This window comes from Centroberyx affinis, unplaced genomic scaffold (genome assembly GCF_046629955.1).
Source record: "Centroberyx affinis isolate AG114_WGS23_722 - 3 ecotype Tasmania unplaced genomic scaffold, CSIRO-AGI_Caff_v1 ptg009578l_1, whole genome shotgun sequence".
NCBI classification, from domain to species: Eukaryota; Metazoa; Chordata; class Actinopteri; order Beryciformes; family Berycidae; genus Centroberyx; species Centroberyx affinis.
The window spans coordinates 7501-17500 of record NW_027284571.1 but is presented as its reverse complement, the minus strand read 5'-3'; the positions used below and the strand labels follow the sequence as shown (position 1 = coordinate 17500).

Below are 10000 nucleotides of genomic sequence, written 5' to 3'. Positions count from 1 at the left end.
TTGAAAACCATACGAACCGAACTTTAATACTTGTACGGATCTCACAGGTTGACACATTCTGCCTTTCTTTGGGTGAACGCAGTAATGTTATTATACTTTACTAATTTAATGTTAAGATTTGGTGAAAATGGCTCAAGACCAGTTCCTCCTCTCCTTCAGAAACTCCTCAGCTCCTCAGTCCTCCTCTCTGCTCTGAACCGTTTTCCACCTGAGCAGCTCTCTGAAGAGAGAAGATGTTTTGTGAAAAGCTTTTATCTTTACTAGGATTCAGTCTCACTGTTCAGGGGAAATTCTTAGAAAACATCGTCACTCTCAGAGTTTTCTTAGAATTTCACCACGAGGACCAACTCTTAGTACAGGAAGCTTTGTGGATACAGACCCAGGTCTATATATTCTCTGTCTTACTGGGTCTCAGGTCTATATATTCTCTGTCTTACTGGGTCTCAGGTCTATATATTCTCTGTCTTACTGGGTCTCAGGTCTATATATTCTCTGTCTAACTGGGTCTCGGGTCTATATATTCTCTGTCTTACTGGGTCTCGGGTCTATATATTCTCGGTCTTACTGGGTCTCGGGTCTATATATTCTCGGTCTTACTGGGTCTCGGGTCTATATATTCTCTGTCTTACTGGGTCTCGGGTCTATATATTCTCTGTCTTACTGGGTCTCGGGTCTATATATTCTCGGTCTTACTGGGTCTCAGGTCTATATATTCTCTGTCTTACTGGGTCTCAGGTCTATATATTCTCTGTCTTACTGGGTCTCAGGTCTATATATTCTCGGTCTTACTGGGTCTCAGGTCTATATATTCTCTGTCTTACTGGGTCTCAGGTCTATATATTCTCTGTCTTACTGGGTCTCAGGTCTATATATTCTCGGTCTTACTGGGTCTCAGGTCTATATATTCTCTGTCTTACTGGGTCTCAGGTCTATATATTCTCTGTCTTACTGGGTCTCAGGTCTATATATTCTCGGTCTTACTGGGTCTCAGGTCTATATATTCTCGGTCTTACTGGGTCTCAGGTCTATATATTCTCTGTCTTACTGGGTCTCAGGTCTATATATTCTCTGTCTTACTGGGTCTCAGGTCTATATATTCTCGGTCTTACTGGGTCTCAGGTCTATATATTCTCGGTCTTACTGGGTCTCAGGTCTATATATTCTCGGTCTTACTGGGTCTCAGGTCTATATATTCTCTGTCTTACTGGGTCTCAGGTCTATATATTCTCTGTCTTACTGGGTCTCAGGTCTATATATTCTCGGTCTTACTGGGTCTCAGGTCTATATATTCTCGGTCTTACTGGGTCTCAGGTCTATATATTCTCGGTCTTACTGGGTCTCAGGTCTATATATTCTCGGTCTTACTGGGTCTCAGGTCTATATATTCTCGGTCTTACTGGGTCTCAGGTCTATATATTCTCGGTCTTACTGGGTCTCAGGTCTTACCCGGGTCGACAGCCTGGACTCGGACTGGACAGTCGGAGCAGATTGTGAATCCAAAACCGTCTTTTCCTCGAACGATGCTCACCTGGAAAGATAAACAGTCAGTTCAAAAGTCAGTAAAATAAGTCAGTACAACCAGTCAGAACAACCAGTCAGCAACCAGTCAGTACAACCAGTCAGTACAACCAGTCAGAACAACCAGTCAGTACAACCAGTCAGTACAACCAGTCAGAATAACCAGTCAGAACAACCAGTCAGCAACCAGTCAGTACAACCAGTCAGAATAACCAGTCAGAACAACCAGTCAGCAACCAGTCAGTACAACCAGTCAGTACAACCAGTCAGAACAACCAGTCAGTACAACCAGTCAGTACAACCAGTCAGAATAACCAGTCAGAACAACCAGTCAGCAACCAGTCAGTACAACCAGTCAGAATAACCAGTCAGAACAACCAGTCAGCAACCAGTCAGCAACCAGTCAGTACAACCAGTCAGAACAACCAGTCAGCAACCAGTCAGTACAACCAGTCAGAACAACCAGTCAGCAACCAGTCAGTACAACCAGTCAGAACAACCAGTCAGCAACCAGTCAGTACAACCAGTCAGTACAACCAGTCAGTACAACCAGTCAGTTACACCAGTCAGAACAACCAGTCAGCAACCAGTCAGTACAACCAGTCAGTACAACCAGTCAGTACAACACAGTCAGTACAACCAGTCAGTACAACCAGTCAGTACAACCAGTCAGCAACCAGTCAGTACAACCAGTCAGTACAACACAGTCAGTACAACCAGTCAGTACAACCAGTCAGTACAACCAGTCAGTACAACCAGTCAGCAACCAGCCAGTACAACCAGTCAGTACAACACAGTCAGTACAACCAGTCAGTACAACCAGTCAGAATAACCAGTCAGCAACCAGTCAGTACAACCAGTCAGTACAACACAGTCAGTACAACCAGTCAGTACAACCAGTCAGAACAGTCAGAACAACCAGTCAGAACAGTCAGTACAACCAGTCAGAACAACCAGTCAGAACAACCAGTCAGTACAACCAGTCAGAATAACCAGTCAGAACAACCAGTCAGAACAGTCAGTACAACCAGTCAGTACAACCAGTCAGTACAACACAGTCAGTACAACCAGTCAGCAACCAGTCAGTACAACCAGTCAGTACAACACAGTCAGTACAACCAGTCAGTACAACACAGTCAGTACAACCAGTCAGTACAACCAGTCAGAACAGTCAGAACAACCAGTCAGAACAACCAGTCAGAACAGTCAGTACTACCAGTCAGAACAACCAGTCAGAACAACCAGTCAGCAACCAGTCAGTACAACCAGTCAGTACAACACAGTCAGTACAACCAGTCAGTACAACCAGTCAGAACAGTCAGAACAACCAGTCAGAACAACCAGTCAGAACAGTCAGTACAACCAGTCAGAACAACAAGTCAGAACAACCAGTCAGTACAACCAGTCAGAATAACCAGTCAGTACAACCAGTCAGAACAACCAGTCAGAACAGTCAGTACAACCAGTCAGTACAACCAGTCAGTACAACCAGTCAGAACAACAAAGTCAGAACAACCAGTCAGTACAACCAGTTAGCAACCAGTCAGAAAAACACAGTCAACCAGCAACCAGCTAGCAGCAACCACATCACAGCTGGTTCTTACACTAAATATATTTTCATATCAGACAAACTTTTTATTAATTTTCTTATTCTGTATTTTCATTCCTACATTTCTTCATAATTCCCCATCGCCTCCATTCTTGCTTCTTCCCCACAGAGTCGATAAAGTTTCATCTCACAGTCTGAGTCGTTCCTCAGCTGTTTCCATGACTCAGTCAACACACAGAGGGAAAGGTCGCTGCTCTCCATGGGAGCTTTCTCTCCACAAAGACTTTAAATGTCTCTGAACCCAACTGACTGACAGGCTGGATATTAAACTGCTGAGGACACCCGGCCGCCCGTTACACCGCTACCGTGTCAGCCCGTTACACCGCTACCGTGTCAGCCCGTTACACCTCTACCGTGTCAGCCCGTTACACCTCTACTGTCAGCCCGTTACACCTCTACAGTGTCAGCCCGTTACACCTCTACCGTGTCAGCCCGTTACACCGCTACAGTGTCAGCCCGTTACACCTCTACCGTGTCAGCCCGTTACACCGCTACCGTGTCAGCCCGTTACACCGCTACCGTGTCAGCCCGTTACACCTCTACCGTGTCAGCCCGTTACACCGCTACCGTGTCAGCCCGTTACACCTCTACCGTGTCAGCCCGTTACACCGCTACCGTGTCAGCCCGTTACACCTCTACCGTGTCAGCCCGTTACACCGCTACCGTGTCAGCCCGTTACACCTCTACCGTGTCAGCCCGTTACACCTCTACCGTGTCAGCCCGTTACACCTCTACCGTGTCAGCCCGTTACACCGCTACAGTGTCAGCCCGTTACACCTCTACCGTGTCAGCCCGTTACACCGCTACCGTGTCAGCCCGTTACACCTCTACAGTGTCAGCCCGTTACACCGCTACCGTGTCAGCCCGTTACACCTCTACCGTGTCAGCCCGTTACACCTCTACCGTGTCAGCCCGTTACACCGCTACCGTGTCAGCCCGTTACACCTCTACCGTGTCAGCCCGTTACACCGCTACCGTGTCAGCCCGTTACACCTCTACCGTGTCAGCCCGTTACACCTCTACCGTGTCAGCCCGTTACACCTCTACCGTGTCAGCCCGTTACACCGCTACAGTGTCAGCCCGTTACACCTCTACCGTGTCAGCCCGTTACACCGCTACCGTGTCAGCCCGTTACACCTCTACAGTGTCAGCCCGTTACACCTCTACCGTGTCAGCCCGTTACACCTCTACCGTGTCAGCCCGTTACACCTCTACCGTGTCAGCCCGTTACACCTCTACCGTGTCAGCCCGTTACACCTCTACCGTGTCAGCCCGTTACACCGCTACTGTCAGCCCGTTACACCTCTACCGTGTCAGCCCGTTACACCGCTACTGTCAGCCCGTTACACCTCTACCGTGTCAGCCCGTTACACCTCTACCGTGTCAGCCCGTTACACCGCTACCGTGTCAGCCCGTTACACCTCTACCGTGTCAGCCCGTTACACCTCTACCGTGTCAGCCCGTTACACCGCTACCGTGTCAGCCCGTTACACCTCTACCGTGTCAGCCCGTTACACCTCTACCGTGTCAGCCCGTTACACCTCTACCGTGTCAGCCCGTTACACCGCTACAGTGTCAGCCCGTTACACCTCTACCGTGTCAGCCCGTTACACCGCTACCGTGTCAGCCCGTTACACCTCTACAGTGTCAGCCCGTTACACCGCTACCGTGTCAGCCCGTTACACCTCTACCGTGTCAGCCCGTTACACCGCTACCGTGTCAGCCCGTTACACCTCTACCGTGTCAGCCCGTTACACCTCTACCGTGTCAGCCCGTTACACCTCTACCGTGTCAGCCCGTTACACCGCTACTGTCAGCCCGTTACACCTCTACCGTGTCAGCCCGTTACACCGCTACTGTCAGCCCGTTACACCTCTACCGTGTCAGCCCGTTACACCTCTACCGTGTCAGCCCGTTACACCGCTACCGTGTCAGCCCGTTACACCGCTACCGTGTCAGCCCGTTACACCTCTACCGTGTCAGCCCGTTACACCTCTACCGTGTCAGCCCGTTACACCGCTACCGTGTCAGCCCGTTACACCTCTACCGTGTCAGCCCGTTACACCTCTACCGTGTCAGCCCGTTACACCTCTACCGTGTCAGCCCGTTACACCTCTACCGCGTCAGCCCGTTACACCGCTACTGTCAGCCCGTTACACCTCTACCGTGTCAGCCCGTTACACCGCTACTGTCAGCCCGTTACACCTCTACCGTGTCAGCCCGTTACACCTCTACCGTGTCAGCCCGTTACACCTCTACCGTGTCAGCCCGTTACACCTCTACCGTGTCAGCCCGTTACACCTCTACCGTGTCAGCCCGTTACACCTCTACAGTGTCAGCCCGTTACACCGCTACCGTGTCAGCCCGTTACACCTCTACCGTGTCAGCCCGTTACACCGCTACCGTGTCAGCCCGTTACACCTCTACCGTGTCAGCCCGTTACACCGCTACCGTGTCAGCCCGTTACACCTCTACCGTGTCAGCCCGTTACACCGCTACTGTCAGCCCGTTACACCTCTACCGTGTCAGCCCGTTACACCGCTACTGTCAGCCCGTTACACCTCTACCGTGTCAGCCCGTTACACCTCTACCGTGTCAGCCCGTTACACCGCTACCGTGTCAGCCCGTTACACCGCTACCGTGTCAGCCCGTTACACCTCTACCGTGTCAGCCCGTTACACCTCTACCGTGTCAGCCCGTTACACCTCTACCGTGTCAGCCCGTTACACCTCTACCGTGTCAGCCCGTTACACCTCTACCGCGTCAGCCCGTTACACCGCTACTGTCAGCCCGTTACACCGCTACTGTCAGCCCGTTACACCTCTACCGTGTCAGCCCGTTACACCTCTACCGTGTCAGCCCGTTACACCGCTACTGTCAGCCCGTTACACCTCTACTCCATCCATGATCATTGGAGGGTCAAAGTAATATTTGTTCCATATATTGTCATGGTGCTGTGACCTCTGACCTCTGACCTTCCACGTGGAGTGTCATGTTGCTGATCCAGAACCTGAAGTTTATTCTATTCTGTTGATCTCAGTGGAAAGAAACACTCAGCTGACTGGAATATAAATGTAAGGAAAGGAGATTTACCGTGTTCGACCAACACACCCTGCACCCACCAATCAACACCAAGCTGGAGGTTTTGACTGGCAGATGGAACAGAACAGACTCCTGTAGGCCACCATGCTGTCGAAGGACTGATGGTGATTGGATGAACTGTCGTCAAGGCGTGGGTTAATTTGTGATTGGCCACACCCCTTTCTTAAGCTCATTGGTTTAAGAAAGGCAGACATGTTAAGGTTCAGTAAAAGTGAATAGTGTGATAAGGTGGATTTGTTTCCAAATGTAGGTTACTGTGACACAGTAACCTGTCTTGTCTTTAGCCCTAGTCTCTACTCCAAAACATGAAGAGTTGGAGCTTGAGAAGAGTCAGCTCAGTTAACCTGAACAAACTGTTAGCTAGCTAACTAGCCGGCAAACACACTGATGTTAATGTGAACACGCTAACGCTAGCTGCTACTAGCTACGTTAGCTAGTGTGCTAATCAGATGTGTTAACAACAAGACAGTGATGTTAGCTGACCAGATGCTATGGTTAGCTAGCTAACAAGCTGACATTATCTAAACACTAAATCAATCAGATGGATCAGTGATGAAATGATCAGTTCAGTCAGAAACAGACAGAAATTAACCGTCTGTTCAGTTCTGTAGAGACAGAAACACAGTCAGCTGTTCAGAGCTGAGGACCTCCAAGATGGCCGCCAGAGGAAGAGGAGTTACATCACCTGAAGCCTCTATAGTGTGATGGGGGGGGGGGGGGGGGGTTTGGACAGAACTGAGAGAGAGAGAGAGAGAGAGAGAGAGAGAGAGAGTTGTAAAGGTGTTTGGACAGACAGAAAAACAGAGAAAAGGGGGGTGGAGGTGTGTTTGCGTAGCGCTGGACAACATGTCAGCCGTCTGCCAGTTCAAACACCACTAACACACACACACACACACACACACACACACACACACACACACACACACACACACACACACACCGTCTGGCTGGGGGAAAGAGAGAGTGTGTGTGAAAGAGAAAGAGAGTAGTTCTGAAAGAAAGGAAACTACTGTCCTCACCTACATACAGACAGACAGACAGACACACACACACACACACACACACACACACACACACACACACACACACACACACACACACACACACACACACACACACACACACACACTGCCCTCTCAGTGAGTATCCCAGCGGTTTGCAGTAAAATCATCAAGTTTTAATCTGTGTGAATTATTGAGCGATCTGTCACATACATGTACAGATCACAGATCACAGATCACACACACACACACACACACACACACACACACACACACACACACACACACACACACACACACACACACACACACACACACACACACACACACACACAGAATCCCCAGTCATATGCAAACAGCAGCAACACAAAGTCATCCAGTGTGTATTCAGTCTTCTTATTAAACATTTATCTGACCTACTGGTCGAGGAACACACACACACACACACACACACACACACACACACACACACACACACACACACACACACATGACCTAGAAAACACTCCACCAGCAGTGACTGGTTCTGGTGGTTTTGCTGGGAAATGACCAGCAGCCACCAGTGACATCAGACCGGCCAATCAGAAGAGCCGTTTAAAACGTTTCCTGTTTTATTTTCCTCTGGTCTGAACAGACTCATATGATCCATGTTGGGAGGTTTGTTGTGTTTGATCAGCTGTCAGTCATTATCAGACCTTCATAACAGATTTGATTAGTTGATTAGTGAAAGGTTGGCAGGATCTGGAGCAAGGTTATTATAGTTTTGCATTTTTCATTAGTTTTTATTTTTATTTTGTTTTGACTTTTTGTTTTCAATTTCAGTTTGAAATAGTTTTTAAAGCAGGTTTGCTAGTTTAGTTTAGTTTAGTTTAGTTTTTGAAAATGTTTAGTTTTAGTTTAGTTTTTATCAGTGTCAGTGTTTTAGTCTTTTTGTAATTTGGGGTTTTTGGAGCGGACGCTTCCTCTCTGTTCAAATCTAAAGTCCAGACCACAAACAGCAGACCGGTCCTACAGACTGAGACTGGAACAGCATGAAGTCCAGCAGCAGCTCAGAGTTCAGTTCAGTCTCTCATCCAGCCTGGAGCAGAGGGAGGAACTCTGTAAAGAGACTGTATGATAATGAAGTGCTGCATGTGGATCTTATGTATGACCAAGAAGACAAGATCTTAAATATTTTTCTTTTGCCAATAAGCATCAAACTGACAGAACAGTTTGGTTCAAACTGCTGCTGGATCTGCTGAATTCACCAGAGGTTCAAAAACCTCTTGGATGATGTTCTGTGTGACGTTAACTGATGAAGAACAAACAGAGTCAGAGTGAGAGTGAAGAAGAGAAGACTAACCTAATAAAATAGAGTGAGACCAGAGCGGTCTGGTAGATGGTCTACAGACCAGATCCGTTATGAATCTTATGCCGATACTAAAACTATTCTGAACATCCAGTTGACTGGTGAAATAGTGGAAGTCTACTCTACATGAACCCCCCCCCCACCCCCACACACACACACACACACACACACACACACACACACCCTGAGGCAGGTTCTGTCCGATGCAGACTCGACACAGCCGGTGGATTGTGTGCATTTCAGCAGATTCTCTTCTGGCTTCACATCACAGGTCGGCGGTTCAAAGCCCAGTCAGGCAGTCCATCTGCCAGATCTGATCCAGAACCAGATTTAATCCACAAACAGATCTGATCCAGAACCAGATTTAATCCACAACCAGATCTGATCCAGAACCAGATTTAATCCACAACCAGATCTGATCCAGAACCAGTTCCTCTAGGTAAACCAGTATGGGAGTTGTTCTGGACTCGTCTGAACGTTAGCAGAGACCTGCTAGCTGTGTGCTGAAGTCAGTCTTGTTGGTGTGTGTGTGTGTGTGTGTGTGTGTGTGTGTGTGTGTGTGTGTGTGTGTGTTGTTGTGAACCACTTCTCCCCTCCTGGGAACGAGCTGACAGAATAATAGCAGGAAGACCCCCCCCCCCCCCCCAGAGTGTGTGTTGCCCTCCGATAAGCCAGCACACTTCCTGAGCCAGCAGGAGGAACACACACACTGACACACACACACACACACACACACACACACACACACACACACACACACACACACACACACACACACACACACACACACACACACTGATACACACACACACACACACACACACAAACACACTGATACACACACACACACACACACACACAAACACACTGATACACACACACACACACACACAGATACACACCACGCGCGCGCACACACACACTGATACACACACACACACACACACACACACACACACAACACACACACTCTCCCCCCTCCCCGTGTGAACCGTTCATAGTAATAACAGGATCTTCTACTGTTCAACTCTACTGGATCTACTGTGGAGGATCGACTAGAGGGTACAAGACCTGAACTTCAAATTAACTCTACTGGACTCTAAGAACTCTACCGGACTCTAAGAACTCTACCGGACTCTAACAAACTCTACCGGACTCTAAAGAACTCTACCTGACTCTAAAGAACTCTACCTGACTCTAAAGAACTCTACCTGACTTTAACAAACTCTACCGGACTCTAAAAAACTCTACCGGACTCTAAAGAACTCTACCTGACTCTGAAGAACTCTACCTGACTCTAAAGAACTCTACCGGACTCTAACAAACTCTACCGGACTCTAAAGAACTCTACCTGACTCTAAAGAACTCTACCTGACTCTAAAGAACTCTACCTGACTTTAACAAACTCTACCGGACTCTAAA

At 48.4% G+C, this 10000-nt stretch overlaps 1 long non-coding RNA gene across 1 annotated transcript in view; it reads right to left on the bottom strand.

Moving 5' to 3' along the window:
• LOC139640503 (uncharacterized) overlaps positions 1 to 1519 on the bottom strand; it is a 3040-nt gene extending 1521 nt beyond the window's left edge. The window contains exon 1 of the long non-coding RNA XR_011694922.1: positions 1447 to 1519. This is a non-coding gene — a long non-coding RNA (uncharacterized lncRNA). The remainder of the gene's footprint in view (positions 1 to 1446) is intronic.
• Positions 1520 to 10000: the final 8481 nt, after the last annotated feature.